Source organism: Rhinatrema bivittatum, chromosome 4 (genome assembly GCF_901001135.1).
Source record: "Rhinatrema bivittatum chromosome 4, aRhiBiv1.1, whole genome shotgun sequence".
Taxonomy (NCBI): Eukaryota; Metazoa; Chordata; class Amphibia; order Gymnophiona; family Rhinatrematidae; genus Rhinatrema; species Rhinatrema bivittatum.
Window position 1 is genome coordinate 384,189,279 of NC_042618.1, and position 12,546 is coordinate 384,201,824.

General features: G+C 44.4%; 1 protein-coding gene across 7 annotated transcripts in view; it reads left to right on the forward strand.

Moving 5' to 3' along the window:
- Positions 1–11,424: 11,424 nt before the first annotated feature.
- Positions 11,425–12,546, forward strand: part of KCTD6 (potassium channel tetramerization domain containing 6) — a 35,670-nt gene continuing 34,548 nt past the window's right edge. For 3 of the 7 annotated variants that reach the window (XM_029600974.1, XM_029600976.1, XM_029600978.1), the window contains exons 1-2: positions 11,425–11,534; positions 11,636–11,695. The gene's annotated coding sequence lies outside the window, so the exon portion shown is untranslated. The other 4 variants (XM_029600972.1, XM_029600971.1, XM_029600973.1 and 1 more) reach the window with 4 other exon arrangements.

Here is a 12,546-nt window from a genome sequence, read left to right on the forward strand (position 1 = left end):
AGCCTACGCCAACCAATGGGAGAGTAAGCTAGACCGGTATTTGGAAGACCTCACCCCACAGGCTCCAGTCGCCCGTTGCTAAGCAACCACCTGGCAATGAGCTGTGCGAGAATCTGCTCACAATTTAAGGATATAATTCAGTAAGGATTTTCATTCCCATAGATACCATGCAAAATCAAATATAGTCTCGTCCAAAATTAACTGTTGTGTTTGTTATGTAAATGATCTAATTTATGTTGTTTGAGATGTAATTTCAACTTGGACCTTTAGGATTGGCAAAATAATCAAATAAATAGATGGACAGATAGAAAATGTCGTGAAAATATATCCCAAATAAATACCACAAAGCTCATATTTCCCCCAAATATTACAACGCTATCAGCCAGCAAGGGTATATGTCATTTAATAACCACAAGATAGACGCTAAATTGACACCCACTCGGGATGAACAAAGATCTGCAGCAGAGGGGACAACCCTGACTGAGTAGACAGAATAAGAAGTGATCTAAGAAAGCTTGAGAAGTGGTGAAATGCTTAGCTGTTAAGAATCAGTGCTAAAAAGTGCAGACATGCATTTGCGGTGCAGGAGCGAGACACATTGGGAAGTAAACAGCTGATGTGCACTGACCAAGACACAGATTTTTGGGTGATAATGTCTGATGATCTCAAGGTAGCCAAACAATTTGATGAGGCAGTGGCCAGAGCCAGGATAATGCTTCCGTGTATAGAAAGAAATGTCCATACCAAGGATAATGCTTGGGTGTATAGAAAGAAGTATAACCTACATTAAAAAGGTGATAATGCCTTTGCACAGATCGTTAGTAAGTCCTCACCTGGAAAACTGCGTTCAGGTCTGGAAGCCATATCTCAAAAGGATAGAGGCTAGAACTGATTCAGAGACAGGCAACCAAAATGGTATGGGGATTGTATCAAAAGCCATATGAGATAAGACAGAAAGACTTAAATATATATACACTAGAGGAGAGGAGACAATGGATATGATAGAGATTTAAATACCTGAAAGGTATTGATGATGCACTAGAGGCAACCTTTTTCAATGTAAAGGAAACTGCAGAAATAAGGGTCATGAATCGAAGCTCTGTTAGGAAAGATTCAGGAACAATATCAAGAAATATTTTTACACAAAGGGTGGTGGATGCCTGGAATGTCCTTCTGGAGGAAGTGATGGAGACAAAAATGGTAGCAGAATTAAAAAATGCATGGGATAAGTGCTGAGGAGATGGAAATAAAGTACATTGTGAAAATTTGCATGGCGTGGCAGTTACAACCCTAAACAGAATTGGTCCGCATGCATGGGGGTAACCTGTCCAGAGCAGCAGTTCTGATCACAAACAGCAACAATCAATGGCATCAGGCCTCCAAGAAAGCATGGGGGTAACTTGCAGAGAGCAGCAGTTACAATTCTAAACAACAGTGATACAGCTGAACAGGGCTCCAGGAAAGCATGAAAACTAATATGGTAATGGACTTTGGCCATGTTTGGGACAGATATGAAAGGAGGGTTAAAAGATCAGGCACAAGACCCAAGGAGGATAAATCTCAACTAAGCAGATTGTATGGACTATTTTGGTCTTTATCTGGCATCATTTATTATGTTATTATCTTGGTGAATCAGCACATCTAAATGCTCCTTTCTGCTGCCAGTGTTTCTTTGTTCCAGGGGATAGCTAAACATTCATGCACCAAGAGTCAAGAAACTGGAATGTACACCTCCAAAGAGCCTCACGTTTTCAATAAATAAGAGTTGTGTGGGGAGGGGAGTATCACCTTGCAACAGTATCTCTCCCTCTCTCAATCTGCCCAGCCTGTCCCCACTGGTTTCTCTTTCAATTCCATTCTGTTCCCAGCAGCCTCTATCAGCCCCTCACAGGTCTCTCTCAATCCCTCAAACTTGTCCCCGTGAGTCAATCTCTTTTAATCACACCCTGTTCCCACCAGTCATTCTCTCTCTCTCAATCCCATCCTATTCCCCCAGTCTCTCAATCCTCCCACCAGTCTGTCTCTCAATCCTCTTGCCTTGTCCCCATCTTTCTTTCTTATCCCCATCAGTATCTTTCAGTCCCTCACCCTATTCCTTCCAGTGTCTCTTTCAACAGCCCCATCATAACATTTTCTAAACTCCTCAAGAACAATGATAGGGGCTCTGTGGCTCCAACATTAACAGTTCCTTCTGGACTACTCTGCCCCCTTCTCACCCTCTGCCCACCACCAATATTCCCACTGCCCCACCCCTCTTACTCTCTCTTCTACCCCACCCCCTCTTGCTCTCTCTCCCTCTGACCCCTCCCCTCTCAGGTTGTCTTGCAAATATCCTCCATCATAACCTCTTCTGGTTCTCACATACCTATCCCCTGTCCCATAACATTCACCTCTTTTAAAGCCACTCCTCCAGAAACATTCACTCCCTCCATGTGTCTCTCTTGAATCCTTCTCCCTCTAATCAACATCTCTGGCTCTCTGAACCTGTTAGGAACCTTGGCTGCGCTGGCCCCGACCGGGTCCTTTCACCTGCGCCAGCCGGAGGCCCGGCTCTGCCGCCGCTGCTCCCGACCACCGATTCCGCCCGTGGCCTGCTCTTGCAGTGCCCCGAATGCCTCCAACTCCAGCTCCTTGCACACGCACCGAGTCATGAGATTTAAAGGGCCAGCGGCGGGAAAGCTCTCCGCGGTCCGGGCTGATGACATCAGGCTAGACAGGTATTTAAACCCTGCCTCTCTGCTCCCAATTCGCCTCAGCAATGGGTCCTGCTCTCCTGAGAGTGAGTTGTCTGCGTTACTGATCCCTGTGTTCCTGACTCAGCCTTGTTTCGTTCCTGATCCCTGGTTCCAGCGTTCCTGTACCTTGCCTCTGGTCCCTGCCTTGCTTCTCGTTCCCTGGATTGCTTTCTCGGTTCTGACTCCTTGCCTGGTACTTGACTCTGCTTGAGCTCCGCCTGCCCTGACTCCTTGCCTGGGACTTGACTCTGCTTGAGCTCCGCATGCCCTGACTCCCTGCCCGGTACATGACGCTGCTTGATCGCCGCCGGCCTCTACACCTGGATTCGTCCGACACTGCCTCTCCTCGCCTACTGGTTCCACGCGTGGGAAGACCCGTGCCTAAGTTCTGCCGGCCCCGGTACCCAAGGGCTCAACCTACGGGGAACGAGGGCTGGTATAGGTGAAGGTCCTGTTGGGTCTTCTCTCCCAGAACTGCCACCCGATGACGAGGACCTCCAGGGGCTGCCCTCTGGAAGTAGCAACAACCTCGTCTTGGGTCAAGGGTCCACTTTTCCAACAGAATCCTTCTGGTTCTGTTACTTTTCCTCTCCCCCGTTAGCCCCTCTAGCTCTCTCTCACCCTCCCACCTTCACTACCTAGGACTGTCACCTATCTTTACCCTCCCTTCCTACCTCATCTTTACCCCACCCAGACACCATTTTTATTTTTTTTCACCCTCCCCCCAATCACATTGCTAGCTTTCTTGCATACATCCCCTCCTCGCTAGCTTTCTCGCATTCCTTCTCATTCTTTTGAACCCCTTCTAACCCCATTCTGAGCTCCTTCATGGCCCCTCCACACCCCCTACATGACCCTATCTGTTTTTCCCTCACCCAAACCCTGGTTCTGTCATACCCTTTGCAGATCAGTTGGCAGCAGAGACCTTGGGGAGGATTAAGATGCCAGGAGGCAGTATAATTTGCACTGCTGACTTCAGGGAGATGGGCAAGGAAACAATATTCATCCTAACATCTTCCCCACAGAATAAGATCTTCCTTCTGCATATTCCACCCCCAACATTTGCAGTATTAATCTCTTTTCACAACACTGCCCCCAGAAGCATTCATCCCCTCTTGCATTGCAACACCTTCAAGCATTCATCCCCTCATCTCCCCAACATTAATTTTATGCACTGCTCCCTCAAGTACTCATCGATTACATTAACCCCCTTCTCCCCTCACCCCTTTCAGCATTCACCTCCTTAATCTTGCCACAAATTAATCTGACCTGACTAGAGTTCTGGGTGACTACCTTCTCACTTCTTCTGTCAGATAAATCCCAAGTCTTAGGAGCACAGCGAGCTGCTGGGCCTGGGGCTGTATACTCCATTCCCTCCCCTCCAGACAGCAGAACAGGTAAGCACTCTCTGCTCCAGGCAGCAGATGGGGGTGGGGATTGATAGTGTGAGAAATAATAATACTATTACCTCTCGGGAATGATAAGACTGTGAACAGAAAAGCTTCAGTGAAAGAAATCTTTTATTGTAACATTTGCAAATGGGTGCTGACTGACAGCAAATGTAAGCAAGCAAGCACACTCTCTTTGGACAGACACTGGCTTCTTATACTTTTCTAAGCTTTATTTTTTTTAGCTTTGCGGTTAGCATATCCTGGCATTTTTCTCATCTTATTCTTGCCACCTGTGATAGGCTTCTTTTTCTGTTTCTACTACAAGCTTGTGCAAAAAGGGGGGGGGGGGGGGGGTGTAGGCGAAGGGGGGTTTATGGCTGCCCCTCTCTGTAATCATCTATCTTAGGCCTGAATATAGGGATCTCTCTTATCTTGACAGATCTGCATCTGTTTCCTTGGAACAAAGGAAGGGGTCTGTATAGAGGGGGCTGCTTTCAGCATTACTTTTCTTCACTAGGAACCTAAGGGGAGTTGCTCAATATGGCTAGCTGCCTCTGCAGAATGAGGTGACGTCACAAGAGCTGTGCAGGCAAATGTGTAACTTTTTGGTTCTGTGTCTTGTGCAGAGGCCTGTTTGGCTCACAGGCCCATATTATGGCCTTTATGACCTGGAGGGGTTTATTCAGGTTTTGTGTTTCTTAGAAGGGTTTTAGGGAAAGGTGTTCTGGTTTTGTTTTCTGCTAGGATGAGGCTTCCTAGGTTGGCCAGCTTCCAGCAGCAGCTCTGCACAGCCTGTCAGTTTCCTCTTTTATGGAGAAGCTGGGTCAGACTTAATAAATGATTTCTAAAAGCAAGGATTATGCTTTCTCTCTTAACTTTAAGCAAAAGCCACAATTTAAACATTCTCTTTAGCTCTATCTACTGTGTTTAGCAAAGCTACAAAGACACTTCTAGAGTAAGAACATAAGAACATAAGAAAATGCCATACTGGGTCAGACCAAGGGTCCATCAAGCCCAGCATCCTGTTTCCAACAGTGGCCAATCCAGGCCATAAGAACCTGGCAAGTACCCAAAAACTAAGTCTATTCCATGTAACCATTGCTAATGGCAGTGGCTATTCTCTAAGTGAACTTAATAGCAGGTAATGGACTTCTCCTCCAAGAACATATCCAATCCTTTTTTAAACACAGCTATACTAACTGCACGAACCACATTCTCTGGCAACAAATTCCAGAGTTTAATTGTGCGTTAAGTAAAAAAGAACTTTCTCCGATTAGTTTTAAATGTGCCCCATGCTAACTTCATGGAGTGTCCCCTAGTCTTTCTACTATCCGAAAGAGTAAATAACCGATTCACATCTACCCGTTCTAGACCTCTCATGATTTTGAACACATCTATCATATCCCCCCTCAGTCGTCTCTTCTCCAAGCTGAAAAGTCCTAACCTCTTTAGTCTTTCCTCATAGGGGAGCTGTTCCATTCCCCTTATCATTTTGGTAGCCCTTCTCTGTACCTTCTCCATCGCAATTATATCTTTTTTGAGATGCGGCGACCAGAATTGTACACAGTATTCAAGGTGCGGTCTCACCATGGAGCGATACAGAGGCATTATGACATTTTCCGTTTTATTCATCATTCCCTTTCTAATAATTCCCAACATTCTGTTTGCTTTTTTGACTGCCGCAGCACACTGAACCGACGATTTCAATGTGTTATCCACTATGACACCTAGATCTCTTTCTTGGGTTGTAGCACCTAATATGGAACCCAACATCGTGTAATTATAGCATGGGTTATTTTTCCCTATATGCATCACCTTGCACTTATCCACATTAAATTTCATCTGCCATTTGGATGCCCAATTTTCCAGTCTCACAAGGTCTTCCTGCAATTTATCACAATCTGCTTGTGATTTAACTACTCTGAACAATTTTGTGTCATCTGCTAATTTGATTATCTCACTCGTCGTATTTCTTTCCAGATCATTTATAAATATATTGAACAGTAAGGGTCCCAATACAGATCCCTGAGGCACTCCACTGTCCACTCCCTTCCACTGAGAAAATTGCCCATTTAATCCTACTCTCTGTTTCCTGTCTTTTAGCCAGTTTGCAATCCACGAAAGGACATCGCCACCTATCCCATGACTTTTTACTTTTCCTAGAAGCCTCTCATGAGGAACTTTGTCAAACGCCTTCTGAAAATCCAAGTATACTATATCTACCGGTTCACCTTTATCCACATGTTTATTAACTCCTTCAAAAAAGTGAAGCAGATTTGTGAGGCAAGACTTGCCCTGGGTAAAGCCATGCTGACTTTGTTCCATTAAACCATGTCTTTCTATATGTTCTGTGATTTTGATGTTTAGAACACTTTCCACTATTTTTCCTGGCACTGAAGTCAGGCTAACCGGTCTGTAGTTTCCCGGATCGCCCCTGGAGCCCTTTTTAAATATTGGGGTTACATTTGCTATCCTCCAGTCTTCAGGTACAATGGATGATTTTAATGATAAGTTACAAATTTTTACTAATAGGTCTGAAATTTCATTTTTTAGTTCCTTCAGAACTCTGGGGTGTATACCATCCGGTCCAGGTGATTTAGTACTCTTCAGTTTGTCAATCAGACCTACCACATCTTCTAGGTTCACCGTGATTTGATTCAGTCCATCTGAATCATTACCCATGAAAACCTTCTCCATTACGGGTACCTCCCCAACATCCTCTTCAGTAAACACCGAAGCAAAGAAATCATTTAATCTTTCCGCGATGGCCTTATCTTCTCTAAGTGCCCCTTTAACCCCTCGATCATCTAACGGTCCAACTGACTCCCTCACAGGCTTTCTGCTTCGGATATATTTAAAAAAGTTTTTACTGTGAGTTTTTGCCTCTACAGCCAACTTCTTTTCAAATTCTCTCTTAGCCTGTCTTATCAATGTCTTACATTTAACTTGCCAATGTTTATGCTTTATCCTATTTTCTTCTGTTGGATCCTTCTTCCAATTTTTGAATGAAGATCTTTTGGCTAAAATAGCTTCTTTCACCTCCCCTTTTAACCATGCCGGTAATCGTTTTGCCTTCTTTCCACCTTTCTTAATGTGTGGAATACATCTGGACTGTGCTTCTAGAATGGTATTTTTTAACAATGACCACGCCTCTTGGACATTTTTTACTTTTGTAGCTGCTCCTTTCAGTTTTTTTCTAAATTTTCTCATTTTATCAAAGTTTCCCTTTTGAAAGTTTAGCACGAGAGCCTTGGATTTGCACACTGTTCCTTTTCCAGTCATTAAATGTTCTTCCTACCCTATTCTTAGCATCTTTCTGACTTTATAGCAGCATAGAGTAGGCCTTTTCAATATCAAACACATAAAGCAACTTAGAACAACTTATATCTGTTATTTTCTATGTAATAGCAACATTTAAGCTTCATTTCTCACAATAGGATGATGGGGGCTGGAGCAGGGAGCTGACTGGCTCTTCTTTGCTGTCCTGTCAGCTCTAGCCTCACTCCCTCCCCTCCATACCTGGGAACTCTCAGGATTTCACCTTGAGACTCAGGGAATTTGCATTAATTGCAGGGTCTCAGGGGAAACACTAGATATCTCAGGGCCTTGCTGTATACAGCTCAGCCATTTCCCTTCCTCAGTAAACCTGCTCATTTGATCTTGCTTTCCCCCTTTATTTCTTATAAACTTGAGACTCTAGCATTTTCTTTTCCTGATTTAATAATTTTGTTTCAATACTTTGTATGATTATGTTTTTAGAGTCTCAAATTTTTTCTGTAACAAGTATGATCTTGTGTATTATTTTGAAATTATTAAAAAAAAGAAAAGAAAACAGGAGAAGTGGGGCGAGCCTGGAGTAGACACTGTAAGCAGCATGTGGAGAGAAACTGGAGAGGGGTTGCAATATACACAAAACTCAGTATGCAATTGCGATTCCAGGACTTGAGAATCACTCAACTAAGGGTAGAATGAGGATGCAGAAGTAATGGAGCTGGAATTTGTAGGGGGAGGGAGCAAAGAGAGTGCTGGGATCAGGGAAAGATGAAGGGGGAGGGTGATGTGATAGGTGGGAGAAAAAGAAAGTGTGGGTTAGGTGGTGGGGACTGTGGAAGAGAGAAAGCTGATACATATTATTCCATTCCTTCCCACTCCCCCCACTAATTGCTAATTAACAGCAATCTCAGGACAATCACAACTCAGAAGCTCCCAGGTATGTTCCCCTCTTTCTCTTCACCAGCTGCTGATTGCAGAAGGAGTGAGGGGCAGTTGATCTCTAGGATGAGCAGAGAAAACCTTTGATCCCTGCTCCAGTCCCCCTCTTCTGTCTCAGCAGCACTGTGAGGTCAGGAGGGGGCTGGAGTAAAATGGCTCTTGTGTGTGCTTCCTGCTCCAACCCCTCCCCTCCCCTCCTTACTCCAAACCCTCCCCTCCTGCCTTTGCAGTGCTACTCAGTTGCCATGTGGCCAGAAGGGCAAAAACCACATTTTGCATATGAAGAAGCCACATGTTGGCCACCCCTGCTCTATTCTCTCCTGTGTGGTTCAAACAGTGTATCAAGCAGGAGCGAACAGAAATCAGAAGTGCTGGAACCCCAGTGCAGCTCTCTTGTTGGCAGGGATGGCAGCAGGAGTAATACTTTAAGCCCTGTGGACCACAGGGGATGGGGTGACACTTGGCATCAACTTCACTCTTAAGGCAGGGGAGGAGGGTGGTCGGAGGGTGCAGTAACTAGGGATGTGAATCGTTTTAGGACGATTAAAATTATCGTCCGATAATTTTAATATCGTCTTAAACCGTTATGGAACACAATACAATAGAGATTCTAACGATTTATCGTTATAAATCGTTAGAATCGTGAGCCGGCACACTAAAACCCCCTAAAACCCACCCCCGACCCTTTAAATTAAATCCCCCACCCTCCCGAACCCCCCCCAAATGAGTTAAATAACCTGCGGGTCCAGCGGCGGTCCGGAACGGCAGCGGTCCGGAACGGGCTCCTGCTCCTGAATCTTGTTGTCTTCAGCCGGCGCCATTTTCCAAAATGGCGCCGAAAAATGGCGGCGGCCATAGACGAACACGATTGGACGGCAGGAGGTCCTTCCGGACCCCCGCTGGACTTTTGGCAAGTCTCGTGGGGGTCAGGAGGCCCCCCACAAGCTGGCCAAAAGTTCCTGGAGGTCCAGCGGGGGTCAGGGAGCGATTTCCCGCCGCGAATCGTTTTCGTACGGAAAATGGCGCCGGCAGGAGATCGACTGCAGGAGGTTGTTCAGCGAGGCGCCGGAACCCTCGCTGAACGACCTCCTGCAGTCGATCTCCTGCCGGCGCCATTTTCCGTACGAAAACGATTCGCGGCGGGAAATCGCTCCCTGACCCCCGCTGGACCTCCAGGAACTTTTGGCCAGCTTGTGGGGGGCCTCCTGACCCCCACGAGACTTGCCAAAAGTCCAGCGGGGGTCCGGAAGGACCTCCTGCCGTCCAATCGTGTTCGTCTATGGCCGCCGCCATTTTTCGGCGCCATTTTGGAAAATGGCGCCGGCTGAAGACAACAAGATTCAGGAGCAGGAGCCCGTTCCGGACCGCTGCCGTTCCGGACCGCCGCTGGACCCGCAGGTTATTTAACTCATTTGGGGGGGGTTCGGGAGGGTGGGGGATTTAATTTAAAGGGTCGGGGGTGGGTTTTAGGGGGTTTTAATTGCCGGTTTTGCGATTTTTAGATTTTTCACGATTTTTCACGATATTTTACCCCCCCAAACGGCAACAATACGATTCCCTCCCCCTCCCAGCCGAAATCGATCGTTAAGACGATCGAGGACACGATTCACATCCCTAGCAGTAACTTTTCTTTGGCCCCAGATGCCATATCAGAAGAGGGACCCCCATCTCTAGTTGTCTCTTCCAATATGAAACAAATAGCTGCCTACATACTCTTGTGATTTTGCCCATAATAAAATATACAGATTGACTGTGCACCATGAGGAAATTATTCTAAACAAATGATGTTGCTTGGAATTGAGGTAAGTTCTGCAACTGATCTCACTACCCGATTTGGCTGTGTCAAGTCATCTAATCTGGGAGATACAGTACTTACTATAAAGAATGGTTTAAAGATGTTTTTGTTCAAGATTGATAGTTTAAAATCTCTGATTACTTAAGCATCTACAGAAAAAGTGTTACATAGAAAGTGTCTAGGAAAAACCAAATACAATCAAATAAATATCTGAACAACCCACATCATAAAATAGAGGTCTCCATATGTGCATTTTATTTGGGGAGAAACCACTTTAACCTATTTCATAAATCAACCACCAAAATTAGTCCAATACAAGGTTTCAACTTAGATTCTGTCTTGGTAGATATTAAATTAGACCCACCCTTGCTGGCTGATAGACTTGAAGCATTTAGGGGAAATATGAGCTTATACTTGAATGTAATCTGCTTTGAAGTGCCAAAAAGTGGAATATAAAAATCAGGTAACAAAAAAAAAAACATTTATGTGGGATACATTCTCATGATATATTTTCTATGTACTTATTATTCACTTGTTTTTGATTATTTTGGATGAAACCATTTATGTTTGTTTTTGATTATGCATAGAAAATATCTTATGGTTATGTTTTGTTTAATTTTGTTTTTACATTTTTTTTTAATTTTTCTTAGATCCTTTTTCTTCCTCTATGATATATCATATTTTTTAAAGCTTTGTGGTCTGTGCTATGCCGCACCTACATTATTGTATCTTTAATTAATATCTAGGGTATGTCCCTCACTTACATTATATTATCTTTCTATAGTCTATGGAAAGAATTTCCATTGTCCTCGTGATGGCACAGTCGTGTTTTCAGGCTATATCCACCATATATGCTTGAGATAAATTTGCATATGCTGTGTCTCCAATGTATGCAACTTTATCTCACAAATATTCGTTGTTGATATCTAGAAACCTTGACTGGCTGTGAGGTCAACAAAAGTTAAGTTGAGAAAGGCCAGGTTTATGTCATGTGTCATCTATATAGTATTACTACTACTACATGTAATCATTTCTAAAGCACTACTGCCCATACGCAGCGCGCAAATATCCTAGGCCTTTTTTTTCCAATCTCGCATCTCTAGCGAAAAAAAAAACCAACCCTTACTGAATCACGAGGCGCGAGTGTAGGGGCAGCTTCTTAAACGGTTCTTACTGGCGGTTGCTTAGCAATAGGCGAATGAAGCCTATAAGGTGAAGTCCTGGCAAATACCGGTCTTTCCTGCTCTCCTATTGGCCAGCTAACGTTCGGGTGAGACACAAGGCGTGACCTTTCCGAAAGGGCAACGCTGATCCTGATAGGCGGGATTTTTTCGGAAGGATGACGTCAGAGAGGGAGGGCGTATTGAAGATGGTTTCCTTAAGAAGGATTGTAGCGGGCAGGTAGAAAAACTAAGGTTTCTTTGGTAAAACCTTTGTAGTGGAAAGAACGAGTGGTTCCTTACGGCGGAGATTAAAGCCTGTGTTTCTGTCTTTCTTGACAGATCCATGTGGTGGGATTGTTGCGGAAAGGCTTTCACCGGACTGTGGCGGCCGGGCTGCAGGTAGGCGGGGAAAGGCAGAGGCCGGGGATGAGACCTGGGCCCTTATGTTAGGGCTTCTGTAACGAGATGCTGTAGATTTAAAGGACTTCTCACTAGTTGCTGGTTCACTGAGTTTCACTGTCTCTGCTGGGAGGTGCTGACTCTGAGACCCCATAAAATGATCAAACATTTAAGGTTTGCAGGAGAGGGTAAACACTGCTGTGTAAAACAACAAAAAAAAAATGTTTCAGTGTTGTTTTTTTTTTATTGTACTGCGGGAAGCCGTGCTGAATCATAAGGTTAAAATGGGCTCTCAAAGTTTTCTGTTTGAAATCTGATGTTCTTTGAACTCGATAGTCTTAATGTGAAAAATCGGGTTAAAATTTATTTAGAAAGATGTTAAGGCTTTTAAGTGTGACATTTGAAAGCGTTTCAGATTAACTCCAGGCTGTAGTAAATAGCCATAATGTTTCCAAAGATTTATTATGAAAATATATATTAATACAACATGCATATGAATATTCTTGAACAGGCTAACTGGTCCATTGTTTGCATTTGATGTACAATTGTGTTGTTTGGGGGGGGAGAGTTTCTTGGTCCTAGCTATTTCCTTCTGCTACCTTGGATTTCTAGCTTTATTGGAACCTGTGTCTGTTAGATTATAGTGCCATGCATTCTTTAGTTGGAAAAGCATATAAGAAACAAACAATGATTCATAACTACGGGTTTTTTTCCCGTGTTGTAACCTACTCTGCTTAGCCCCACCATTGTAGTGATGATCCTTGCCTAGAAGCCACAAACTGCAGTTCTGTTGCCTCAATGCCTCAGCAACGGGTCTCCTACTCCTGTAGTAGTTCATGTTGCTCCTGCAT